Source organism: Bos grunniens, chromosome 29 (assembly GCF_055505025.1).
Source record: "Bos grunniens cultivar Pamir isolate PY7600 chromosome 29, Bosgru_T2T1.0, whole genome shotgun sequence".
NCBI lineage: Eukaryota > Metazoa > Chordata > Mammalia > Artiodactyla > Bovidae > Bos > Bos grunniens.
In genome coordinates this window covers 46,450,714-46,464,327 of record NC_141193.1, presented here as the reverse complement: position 1 = coordinate 46,464,327, position 13,614 = coordinate 46,450,714, and the positions used below count along the sequence as shown (strand labels likewise).

Genomic DNA, 13,614 nt, shown 5'->3' with positions numbered 1-13,614 from the left:
TTAAAGTTAACCTGAAGATAAATATTAGGATGACTCCAGAGTAATTTTTGTCAGCTGATTTGTACAAAAGCATATATATAATCTCAATCTGTCTCTCTCTCTCCATTTTCCCCTACTTAAAACCCACACTTTGTCTCTTTGCTAATGTTCTCTATGCCTTCTGCCTTTGAAGTGACATATATGCTTTTCTAAAGCCAAATAAAATTGTTTATGAATAATTTAAACTTAATATAATTAATGTTTTTTTTAACTTTGACATTCTGAAGCTGTAAACTGGTCAGTGTTTACTTATAACTTAAACTAACAAAACTATTCCTTTTAAGACAAAAAGAAAAAATAAATATGTCATTGCTAGTTCAGGAAGACAATTTTTCCTGGAGTCATTTCAGATAATCAGAGTATGTCGTATTTTGAACTGGTGAATGTTCCCACTATAACAATAATCTGTAAAAAAAGAATCAATTGTTTAGTAAAGAAAGTGATGGGGAAACAGTGTCAGACTTTGTTTTTGGGGGCTCCAAAATCACTGCAGATGGTGACTGCAACCATGAAATTAAAAGATGCTTACTCCTTGGAAGGAAAGTTATGACCAACCTAGATAGCATATTCAAAAGCAGAGACATTACTTTGCCAACAAAGGTCCGTCTAGTCAAGGCTGTGGTTTTTCCTGTGGTCATGTATGGATGCGAGAGTTGGACTGTGAAGAAAGCTGAGCGCTGAAGAATTAATGCTTTTGAACTGTGGTGTTGGAGAAGACTTGAGAGTCCCTTGGACTGTAAGGAGATCCAACCAGTCCATTCTGAAGGAGATCAGCCCTGGGGTTTCTTTGGAAGGAATGATGCTAAAGCTGAAACTCCAGTACTTTGGCCACCTCATGCGAAGAGTTGACTCATTAGAAAAGACTCTGATGCTGGGAGAGATTGGGGGCAAGAAGAGAAGGGGATGACAGAGGATGAGATGGCTGGATGACATCACTGACTCGATGGACGTGAGTCTGAGTGAACTCCGGGAGTTGGTGATGGACAGGGAGGCCTGGCGTGCTGCGATTCATGGGGTCACAAAGAGTCAGACAGGACTGACTCGGCAACTGAACTGAACTGCAGCAAAGTGAAAGTGAAATCGCTTAGTTGTGTTCAACTCTATGCTACCCCATGGACTGTAGCCTACCAGGCTCCTCCATCCACGGGATTTTCCAGGCCAAGAATACTGGAATGGGTTGCCATTTCCTTCTCCAGGAGATCTTCCCAACCCAGGGATTGAACCCGGGTCTCCCAAATTGCAGGCAGACACTTTACCATCTGAATCACCAGGGAGGTTCCAATTTGACTATACATTGTTTACTAAAACCATAGAAATAAGTTTGAATATACACAAGGATTTCCGCTCTACACTGGAAATTCCAAATATCTGGTTAATAGAAGCAACATCAGATTTTTTGTTTTTTGATGTTTCCCTCTGCCCATTCCACTTCTTTGGAGTCCCTACTGGTTGATTGGATCTATTTTGAACACTTTTCACTTATGGACTGCAAAGTGATGTCTTTAAAATGATAGCAACTGTGACCATTTCAAGAAGGTTTTCTGATTAATTTAACCATTTAACTCATATTCATCCTTTAAAGACTATGAAATGTATTCATTATGTTGAACATTTTAGGAGTATTATGTGTTTTATAAATACTTATGTATTTATAAATATGTGCATCAAATGAGGAGATAGCTGATGAACAGGGAGAAAGTATAAAGAAGCCATGTGTAGAGTGGGCTAGAAACTGACCAAGAATTCTTTACGAATAAAATCATTTTTATGCTAATGACACTGGGAATCATGATAGCATTAAAATAATAGAAGAACTAAATGGGCTTCCACTTTGGCTCTGTGATAAAGAATCAGCTTGCCATTAGATTAACTCCTTTTATATGGATTAACTCTTTTAATCGTCTAAACAATATTCATTAATTTTCTATTTTTACCCACATTTTATAAGGAAATTACTTGGCATAGTATAGATAAAAGACATTACTTGTTTGCAAATCCCAGAGGGAATAAATGCTTGATGCATTGCATACATACAGATATTATTGATAGTAAAAAAAATTCCATTTCTGTCCATAATCACCATTAGAGTTTCATTCCTAAGTGAACATAGCTGAATTTCATTTACTTTGATTAGAACTCACCACTGGGTACAGTTGATGAAATGTTCTACTCCTATGCTGTAAGTAACTCTGCACGATTCAGTTCAGCTTTAGGTGTTCACCTCTGCCTGGCAGAAACTTCCCGAAGTCTCCACAACGCAGCCAACTCCAGTCTAGACAGCTCTGGACTCTGGAGAAAAGTGAGTGTGGATCTTCAAGGATGCTATATATAGTCTTTGAAGACCACGCCCATCTCTTCCAAGTGATAGTGTTATCAGCTCTGTGAAAAGGTATAGGTGCATATGATTAGATTTTCCCAGGGTTGAAAACACTTTCAGATGCCAATGATTGAAGTCCTTTGAAACCTACTTAATCCAATTGTCACAATCCAGTCTCTGCTAAAAAGTCACATTTTGAATTTATAGTTGTAATCCATGAAGTTGCTGTTTGGACAATAAATAAACTCCCCAGATGTGAATATCTCCATTTAATGAACTGCATCATAGTTCTAATTTCAGATGACCAATATATCTATTACTTTGGGCAAGAATCCCTTAGAAGAAATGGAGTAGCTCTCATGGTCAACAAGAGTCTGAAATGCAGTTCAGTTCAGTTCAGTGGCTCAGTTATGTCTAACTCTTTGTTAGTCCACCCCATGAACTGTCGCATGCCATGATTCCCTGTCCATACCAACTCTGGGAACTTGCTCAAACTCATGTCCATCGAGTCAGTGATGCCATCCAAACAGCTCATCCTCTGTCCTCCCCTTCTCTTCTTGCCTTCAATCTTTCCCAGCATCAGGGTCTTTTCCAATGAGTCATTTCTTTGCATCAGGTGGCCAAAGTATTGGAGTTTCAGTTTCAGCGTCAGTCCTTCCAATGAATATTCAGGACTGATATTCTTTAGGATGGACTGGTTGGATCTCCTTGCAGTCCAAGGGGCTCTCAAAAATCTTCTGCAACACCATAGTTCAAAAGCATCAATTCTTTGGCACTTAGCTTTCTTTATGGTCCAACTCTCACATCGATACCTGACTACTGAAAAAACCATAGCTTTGACTAGACAGATTTTGTCAGCAAAGTAATGTCTCTGCTTTTTTTTTTTTTAATTTTATTTTATTTTTAAACTTTACATAATTGTATTAGTTTTGCCAAATATCAAAATGAATCCGCCACAGGTATACATGTGTTCCCCTGTCTGCTACTGCTACTGCTAAGTCACTTCAGTCGTGTCTGACTCTGTGCGACCCCATAGATGGCAGCCCACCAGGCTCCCCTGTCCCTGGGATTCTCCAGGCAAGAATACTGGAGTGGGTTGCCATTTCCTTCTCCAATGCATCAAAGTGAAAAGTGAAAGTGAAGTCGCTCAGTCATGTCCGACTCTTAGCGACCCCATGGACTGCAACCTACCAGGCTCCTCCACCCATGGGATTTTCCAGGCAAGAATACTGGAGTGGGGTGCCATTGCCTTCTCCAATATGCTGTCTAGGTTGGTCATAACTTCTTCCAAGGAGCAAGCGTCTTTAATTTCATGGCTGCAGTCACCATCTGCAGTGATTTTGGAGCCCTGCAAAATAGTCTCTCACTGTTTCCATTGTTCCCCCATCTATCTGCCATTAAGTGATGGGACCAGATGCCATGATCTTAGTATTTTGCATGTTGAGTTTTAAGCCAGCTTTTTCACTCTCCTCTTTCACTTTCATCAAGAGGCTCCTAAGTTCCTTTAGTACTTGGGTGCAATCACAAAAATGACAAAATGATTTCAGTTTGTTTCCAAGGCAAATGATTCAGCACTACAGAAATCCAAGTCTGTGCTCCAACCACTGATGTGGAAAAAACTGAAGTTGACCAATTCTATGAAGACCTACAGCACCTTCTAGAACTAATGTTAAAAGAAAGATGTCTTTTTAATCATAATATATTGGATTGCAAACGTATGAAGTCAAGAGAAACCTGGACTATCAGTCAAGTTTGGCCTTGAAGTATGAAATGAAGCAGGGCAAAGGCTAACAGAGTTTTGTCAAGAGACTAAACTGGTCATAGCAAACACCCTTGCCAAAAGCCCAAGAGATGACTCTATGCATGGACATCACCATACATAGAGTGCATTTTGATCAATACCAAAATCAGATTGATTATTATTATTATTATTATTATTTTGTAGCCAAAGGTGGAGAATCTCTATACAGTCAGTAAAAACAAGATGTGGAGTTGACTATGGCTCACATTGTGAGTTCTTATTGCAAAATTCAGCCTTAAATTGAAGAAAGTAGGGAAAACCTCTAGGACCTTCAGATATGAGCTAAATCAAATCCCTTATGATCATACACTGAAAGTCATAAATAGACTCAATGTATTAGATTTGACAGACAGAATGCCTGAAGAACTATGGAGGAAAGTTAGTAACATAGTACAGGAGACAGTGACCAAAACCATCCCGAAGAAAAAGTAAATGCAAGAAAGCAAAGTGGTTGTCTGAGGAGGTTTAACAAATAGCTGAGGAAAGAAGAAAAATCAAAGCAAGAGTGAAAAGGAAAGATATGTTCAACTGAACACAGAGTTCCAAGACTAGCAAGGAGAAATAAGGCGGCCTTCTTAAATGAACAATGCAAAAAATAGAGGTAAACAAGGGAATGGAAAGACTTGAGATCTCTTCAAAAAATTGGAGATATCAAGGACTGTTTCATGCAAGGGTAGGAATGATAAACAACAGAAACATTAAGGACTGAACAGAAACAGAAGGGATTAAGAAGACATGGCAAGAATACAGAGAAGAACTATTCAAGAAGGTTCTTAATGACCTGGATAGCCATGATGCTGAGGTCACTAACCTAGAGCCAAAGATCATGGAATATGAAGTAAAGTTGGTCTTAGAAAGTATTACAGACCTTTGGTTTCTGATCACTCACTTGTGATGGCTCGTACTAAGCAGACTGCTCGGAAGTCCACCGGTGGCAAGGCGCCGCGCAAGCAGCTGGCCACTAAGGCGGCCCGCAAGAGCGCGCCGGCCACCGGCGGCGTGAAGAAGCCGCACCGCTACCGCCCCGGCACGGTAGCTCTGCGCGAGATCCGCCGCTACCAGAAGTCCACGGAAAAAAAAAAAAAAGAAAGTATTACAACAAACAAAGCTAGGGGAGGTGATGGAATTCCAGCTGAGCTATTTAATTCCTAAAGGATGATGTCATTAAACTGTTGCATTCCATATTTCATCAAATTTGGAAAGCTCAGTAGTGGCTACAGGACTGGAAAAGGTCACTTTTCATTCCAGTGAAGGGCAATGGTAAAGAATGTTCAACTACCCTATAATTGCCCTCATTTTACATCCTAGCAAGTTTATGCTCAAAATCCTTCATGTTAGACTTCAGCAGTACATGGACCAAAAACTTCCAGATGTACAAGCTAGATTTCAAAGAGGCAGAGGAACCCAATTTCCAATTGCCAACATTTGTTGGATCATGGAGAAAGCAAAGGAATTCTAGAAAAACATCCACTTGTGCTTCACTGACTACACTAAAGCTTTGACTGTGTGGATCACAACAAGTCGTGGACAATTCTTAATGAGCTTGGAGTACGAGACCACCTTACTTGTCTCCTGAGACACCTGCTGTGTGCATCAAGAAGGAAGAGTTAGAACCAGACATGGAACAGCAGACTAGTTCCAAATTGGGAAAGGAGTATGGCAAGGCTGTACTTTGTCACCACGGTTATTTAACTTGTATTCAGTAAATGTGTGTGTGTGCTCAGTCGCTTCAGCCGTGTCTGGACTGAAGTCCACCAGGCTCTTCCGTCCATTGGATTCTCTGCCCGCCACAGATGTGATGGAGCTCCCAGGAGTCTGTGACTCCCCGTTTCTCTGTGAGTGATCTTGTCCCTCAGGACTCCTGCAGTGAACTGCGGAGGGGAAGATATGATTGACTGGATGTAGAGAAGTTTCCTTTAGCAACATTGTCAAGCTTCTGACATCTTTCTCCCTTCTCTCTGAAGTGAGGAGTTGGCCCTTACTTATTTTCGAAATGGAGATGGGCATGTGGGCAGTAACAATTCTATATGTATTTTCTTACTTTTAGCTGTCAATGAGATTTTCTTATCTCAGTCATTAGAAATTAAAAATTTAAAACTCTTTGATCTGCATTGCTGCAGCTGCTGCTAAGTTGCTTTGGTCTTGTTCAACTCTGTGCATTAGCTTTTCCTTAAAACCAGCCTCCTGTGACTCAGTGGCAGTAAGTTTCTTGGCCACATTTAAATTTCTCTGATTTCTGTTCCAACCCATTCCTCATGCTCCTTGTTGTAAGGGAATCATGCTTTTTGCCATACATTTCATTTATTTGTACTATGCTATGCATTTCTCTATGATCTGGGTGAGTATCTTAGTGCAGAGATTACTAAACTATTTGGGAATTCATGTACCATTATGGGACTGCTTTTATAATTTTAGTTTATTTTAAAATGTGTTTAAAGCTACTGCCATCTCATTAAACTTTTCTAAATATTTTTGGTTCTCACGGACAATCGATTAGTATCACACAAGTGCAAGCGTGCATGCTGAGTCATATCTGAGTCTTTATGACCCCATGGACTGTAGCCTGTCTGGCTCTTCTGTCCATGGGATTCTCCAGGCAAGAGTACAGTAGGTTGCCATTTCCTCCTTCAAGGGATCTTCCCAGCCCAGGGATCAAACCTGGGGTATCCTGCATTGGCAGGCAGTTGGACTTCCCCGGTGGCTCAGATGGTAAAGCGTCTGTCTACAATGCAGGAGACCTGGGTTTGATCCCTAGGTGGGGAAGATTCCCTGGAGAAGGAAATGGCAACCCACTCCAGTACTCTTGCCTAGAAAATCCCATGGATGGAGGAGCCTGGTGCAGGCTACTGCCCATGAGGTCGCAAAGAGTCAGACACGACTGAGCAACTTCACTTTCACTTTTTCACTTTCTTTACCACATGAAATTGTGCTCCTATATATGAAAAGAGTAGTTTTGAGGGTTCATCTTACTCCTTGATGCCTTAGTGAAATACTTTATTCTTTATAAATATACAGGTTGGGCACCTACTACATAGCACATGGAACTCTGCTCAATTGTTATGTGGCTGACTGAGTGGGAGGGAGGTTTGGAGGAGAATGGATGCATACATATGCATGGCTGAGTCCTTTTATTTTTCACCTGAAACTATTACAGCATTTTTTTTTTTTTTTCCTAAAGGTTTATTTATTTTGGCTTCCTGGCTGTGAACCTGCTTTCTCTAGTTGCAGTGAATGGGGGCTACTCTTTGTTGTGGTGCTTGGGCTTCTCACTACAGTGACTCCTCTTATTTCAGTGCACAGGCTCTGGAGTGCTGGCTCAGTAGTTATGGCGCATGAGCTTAGTTGCTCCGAGGCATGTGGGATATTCCCAGAGCAGGAATGGAACCGTGTCCCCTGCATTGGCAGGGGGATTCTTAACCACCAGACCATCAAGGAACCATTGTACATTGTTTACTACATTGTACATTTACTCCAAAATTATAAGTTGGCTGTTCAGTTCAGTTCAGTCGCTCAGTCGTGTCCGACTCTTTGAGACCCCATGAACCCTAGCATGCCAAGCCTCCCTGTCCATCGTCAACTCCCGGAGTTCACTCAAACCCATGTCCATTGAGTCGGTGATGCCATCCAACCATCTCATCCTCTGTTGTCCCCTTCTCCTCCTGGCCTCAATCTTTCCCAGTACCAGGGTCTTTTCAAATGAGTCAACTCTTTGGATCAGGTGGCCAGAGTATTGGAGTTTCAGCTTCAACATCAGTCCTTCCAATGAACACCCAGGACTGATCTCCCTTAGGATGGACTGGTACTACAGTACAAAATAAAAAGCTTCTTTTTTAAAAAATATAAATACTAAATGAATATAGGCTTAAATTCTGAATTTTCTAATGGAAGAAGATGGCATTGGTTAAAATGATGAATCTATATTTATTACCTCACCTATCCATTCATGAACTGGAAATAAAACTCCAGTAGTTTAAGATCTAAGATTAGATTTAGTGTTTCTAAAGTGACTGGCTCACAGTTCATTCACACTCACAAAATTTTAAGTGTATTTCTTTCCTCCTGGCAAATCTAAACATATCTTTTGATTGAAAAAACTCAAGAAGAAGAGTGCGAGGCACTGCTCACACTGCCAGAGAGCTTCGTCCTTTTCCCCTAGAAATGGAACTGAAGCCAAGGATCTAGAAACTCAGCCCCAGAGATATTTCTGCCTCTTTGGCTGAGAGACCCAGCTGCTCCATGTCATTAGATCTTCCGTCTCAGAACCTGCCCAGCTTGCATTTCTGACCCCTTCACTCAGGTGCAGGGCAGCAGCAGGAGGAAAACAGGGGTCAGGTACTCACCTCTCAGGATTCTCAGTCTCCCCTTTCCTTGTCTACAGCTTCTCTTTCAATGAAGGGCAGGAGTTCTTGAACTCTCAGTCCTAGAGCCCTTCCTAGTTATTCTGCCCCCTCTCTCTAGGAGTGGAGCTCCCTGGTTCCCCTGGGGATGCAGGCCCTGGAGGTGAGTGGTGCAGCCTGAGTGTAAAAAGCAGCTCCAGGACCCCTGCAGCCCCCCTCCCTCGCCCCCTCCTGCACATCCTCCAAGGGGGACTCTGGGCTGAGCAGAGCCTCACCCCTGCTTTCCCAGATGTGCCAGGTACACGAGCCGGTCTGGGCTTCAGGGAAAAGCTCCTTCTCTGGACAAAACCACATTGGACTGTCAGAGTTTCAGTGCCTACAGAGGCAGGGACGAGAACACAGAGCCCAGTGTTGCCCTCTCAAAGGTCTGCAAGGTCCCTTCCTGCCCTGAAGGAAGGTCACAGTGGGCAGCGACCCCTTGAGTCCAGGGCTGAGTCTACTGGGACCCCGCACCACTGGGGGCAGATTGGCCTTGGGCAGGTAGGAGATCACCTCCCTCCTGGGTCTAGTCCCTTTGGAAGCTGCCAGGATTCCTCAGTACCACAGGGTTTTCTCCACTCTGGAGATATTTGTGAGCTCCTGGAGAACCACAATTTTTAATCCCTAAACTTCCTCTTGGTTCCTGGGCCTTGGTTACTCCTGGGGATTTTCCAGAGCTAATGGAGCAGAAGGCTTTTCCTCAGACCCTCTTGAGATCCAGTCCTTGGGAAAAGAGAGGTCTCTCCTACCACCAGACTCTGGAAGCAGGTGTCTGAGACTCTGCAGCTGAAAGAGCTGGGTCCCCAGTCCTCTGGCTCCTCCTACTTGTTTCTGTGTTCTGTCCAGGGGGCTTCAGAGAAGTGGGCCTCTCCATGCTTTGCTCCAGGAGATGTGAAATTCCATTACCACAGCCTAGAGCTGGAATTGTCGGAACCAGGGTCTCTCAGGTACCTGATTGGGGGACCAGGAACGGTGCCTACCTTCCTGTTGAACTTGATCTTCACCTGCCCGGGAGCTACATGACACTTAACCCTGAGTCATCAATGTCTTTCCATAGATGGACTTAAACATGTAGCTACATATTTTTCTGAAGAAAATAGAAAGGTAAATGAAATAAAATGATTTGTGTTTTAAAATATAACAAATAAACACAGTGATATATATTTATATATACAGTGATATATTTTTGTTATTTCTGTCTTTAAACAACAACCCTCACACTGGATCCATAAATAAACTCGTGTTAGCAACCAAATGTCAATTTTCTCATAGGTAAATTCAAATCCACCTTGAAGGAGTAAAATTTTTATGCCAAGTAAAAGCTAAAGTGTTAACATTCATTATGTATCTAGAAAAAATGGTTAACTTTACCAGCTGAGCCACAAGGGAAGCCCTGGGTAGCCTATCCCTTCTCCAGCCAATCTTCCTGACCCAGGAATTGAACCGGGGTCTCTTGCACTGCTGGTGGATTCTTTACCAACTGAGCTATCTGGGAAGCCCAACTTTATTCTACAAGACCTAAATAATAATAGTAGAACAGTACAGATTAACATCCTTTTTAGTTGATAATTTACATAGTATCTGCAAATGCTGCTGACAGCCATGATACCTCTATTCATCCTCCTAGCAGCTTTTCAACAAATCTCAGGTACTCTGACTTCAGGTTTGGGCTGTGGGGTACTTAGATACTGGATAAATGGCAGATGACAAGGCTGAGAGGTCCGGCCACCAGATAGGTCACAAAAATTTTCTGTGGCTCCCTTGGTCTAAGAAGCATAAACTCTGCAGATTCACGGACCACATGGTTCCATGATTATGGTGCAAACAGGAGAGGAATCCACAAGTGTGATCTGTGTGTATGTGTGTGTATGTGTGTGTGTGTGTGTATCTGGTGAGACCAGGAATACCGGGAAAGACTGATTGGAATCATTGCCCTCCCTGCCACACACACCACACCCAGGGCTCTGACTCCTTTGCTAAACCTGCTTCCAGTATTTCCCCCACATTCCAGTTGATATTCTACCTAATTTCTGGCTATGCCTCACTGTGCAAGCCTGCTGAACCTCTGGTCCTGTGATTCCATTCTCTGTGCCCGCTCCCTGCACTCCTGATTCAAGGGATGGGATAGGACACAGGATCAGAGGAGTCTGAGACCACTCCAGCCAGGGAAGGACCAGCACCTTCTCTAACTGCACTGTACTGTGCTGCCTAGCGAAATCTTATATTCACAAAAACAAGCCAGCAATAACATTCTAGAGTATTTCACATAGGATTTCTCAAGAAAATGATGTACAGAAAGAGATTTATTTAGTAGCACGGCTTTTAATTGTGTTGTTCCCTGTTATATTCCTCAAAGTCTGTGTCCAGTTTAAAAATAAGACCCGACACAGAAATTGGATAACTAAGCTGAGTATAAGGGGACCCTTGGCAACACTGAAGAAAGTGAAACCCCTACCTTCAATATCAAGGAACACACCAATCCTGCCCAGAAGTTTCTCTGTGTAAGGAGAAAACGCGAAGGATGGTGCAAAGAATATGAAGAATGCCATCCTTGACACTTTAAGTAACTGAATGACTGTGTGCCAACTTTCTTATCCAAGAAACCAGACACACACCTGGACCTCAGTCCCGGGAACCCACTTCATTCTGCACCCAGTGATGTTTTCTAGACAGCTTTCCCCTTGGTCCTTCCCACGGCAAACTAGTTAGATCTTTTGGAATTCATGTCTACACCTTCAACTTCTCACATTGTCAAACAGCCTGTGATTGGAATTGGTGATTTTGTTATTTTAGGAAACTTAGCACTGTGAAAACAAAAGAAGAATCCAGTAAAACTCAATTTTAACGTGGCAATTGTCTTTGACATAATAGAGTCACTCTATGTACATAAAGTGACTATTATGTCAAAGACAATTAGGTGTCCTTTTCATTATAGGGGACTGGAATGTAAAAGTAGGAAGTCAAGAAACACCTGGAGTAACAGGCAAATTTGGCCTTGGAATACGCAATAAAGCAGGGTAAAGACTAACAGAGTTTTGCCAAGAAAATGCACTGGTCATAACAAACACCCTCTTCCAACAACACAAGAGAAGACTCTACACATGGACATCACCAGATGGTCAACACCGAAATCAGATTGATTATATTCTTTGCAGCCAAAGATGGAGAAGCTCTATACAGTCAGCAAAAACAAGACCAGGAGCTGACTGTGGCTCAGATCATGAATTCCGTATTGCCAAATTCAGACTTAAATTGAAGAAAGTAGGGAAAACCACTAGACCATTCAGGTATAACCTAAATCAAATCCCTTATGATTATACAGTGGAAGTGAGAAATAGATTTAAGGGCCTAGATCTGATAGATAGAGTGCCTCGTGAACTATGGAATGAGGTTCGTGACACTGTACAGGAGACAGGGATCAAGACCATCCCCATGGAAAAGAAATGCAAAAAAGCAAAATGGCTGTCTGGGGAGGCCTTACAAATAGCTGTGAAAAGAAGAGAAGTGAAAAGCAAAGGAGAAAAGGAAAGACATAAACATCTGAATGCAGAGTTCCAAAGAATAGCAAGAAGAGATAAGAAAGCCTTCTTCAGTGAGCAATGCAAAGAAATAAAGGAAAACAACAGAACGGGAAAGACTAGAGATCTCTTCAAGAAAATCAGAGATACCAAGGGAACATTTCATGCAAAGATGAGCTCGATAAAGGACAGAAATGGTATGGACCTAACAGAAGCAGAAGATATTAAGAAGAGACGGTAAGAATACACGGAAGAACTGTACAAAAAAGATCTTCACGACCCAGATAATCACGATGGTGTGATCACTGACCTAGAGCCAGACATCCTGGAATGTGAAGTCAAGTGGGCCTTAGAAAGCATCACTACGAGCAAAGCTAGTGGAGGTGATGGAATTCCAGTTGAGCTATTCCAAATCCTCAAAGATGATGCTATGAAAGTGCTGCACTCAATATGCCAGCAAATTTGGAAAACTCAGCAGTGGCTACAGGACTGGAAAAGGTCAGTTTTCATTCCAGTCCCTAAGAAAGGCAATGCCAAAGAATGCTCAAACTACCGCACAATTGCACTCATCTCACATGCTAGTAAAGTAATGCTCAAAATTCTTCAAGCCAGGCTTCAGCAATATGTGAACTGTGAACTTCCTGATGTTTAAGCTGGTTTTAGAAAAGGCAGAGGAACCAGAGATCAAATTGCCAACATCCGCTGGATCATGGAAAAAGCAAGAGAGTTCCAGAAAAGCATCTATTTCTGCTTTATTGACTATGCCAAAGCCTTTGACTGTGTGGATCACAATAAACTGTGGAAAATTCTGAAAGAGATGGGAATACCAGGCCACCTGACCTGCCTCTTGAGAAACCTATATGCAGGTCAGGAAGCAACAGTTAGAACTGGACATGGAACAACAGACTGGTTCCAAATAGGAAAAGGAGTATGTCAAGGCTGTATATTGTCACCCTGCTTATTTAACTTCTGTGCAGAGTACATCATGAGAAACACTGGACTGGAAGAAACACAAGCTGGAATAAAGATTGCCAGGAGAAATATCAATAACCTCAGATATGCAGATGACACCACCCTTATGGCAGAAAGTGAAGGGGAACTAAAAAGCCTCTTGATGAAAGTGCAAGTGGAGAGTGAAAAAGTGGGCTTAAAGCTCAACGTTCAGAAAACGAAGACCATGGCCTCCGGTCCCATCCCTTCATTGGAAATAGATGGGGAAACAGTGGAAAGGATGTCAGACTTTATTTTTCTGGGCTCCAAAATCACTGCAGATGGTGACTGCAGCCATGAAATTAAAAGACGCTTACTCCTTGGAAGGAAAGTTATGACCAACCTAGATAGCATATTGAAAAGCAGAGACATTACTTTGCCAACAAAGGTCTGTCTAGTCAAGGCTATGGTTTTTCCTGTGGTCATGTATGGATGTGAGAGTTGGACTGTGAAGAAAGCTGAGCACTGAAGAATTGATGCTTTTGAACTGTGGTTTTGGAGAAGACTCTTGAGAGTCCCTTGGACTGCAAGGAGATCCAACCAGTCCATTCTGAAGGAGATCAGCCCTGGGAT

The 13,614-nt window shown here is 42.3% G+C and overlaps 1 protein-coding gene across 6 annotated transcripts in view; it reads right to left on the bottom strand.

Annotated features, from left to right (window-relative positions):
- The window catches only part of LOC147342613 (tripartite motif-containing protein 64-like), a 39,837-nt gene that overhangs the window by 8,948 nt on the left and 17,275 nt on the right, over positions 1–13,614 (bottom strand). For 2 of the 6 annotated variants that reach the window (XM_086383037.1, XM_086383041.1), the window contains exon 2: positions 2,181–2,418. The exons of the other annotated variants lie outside the window; for them this stretch is intronic. The gene's annotated coding sequence lies outside the window, so the exon portion shown is untranslated. The remainder of the gene's footprint in view (positions 1–2,180; positions 2,419–13,614) is intronic. 6 annotated transcript variants of the gene reach the window in all.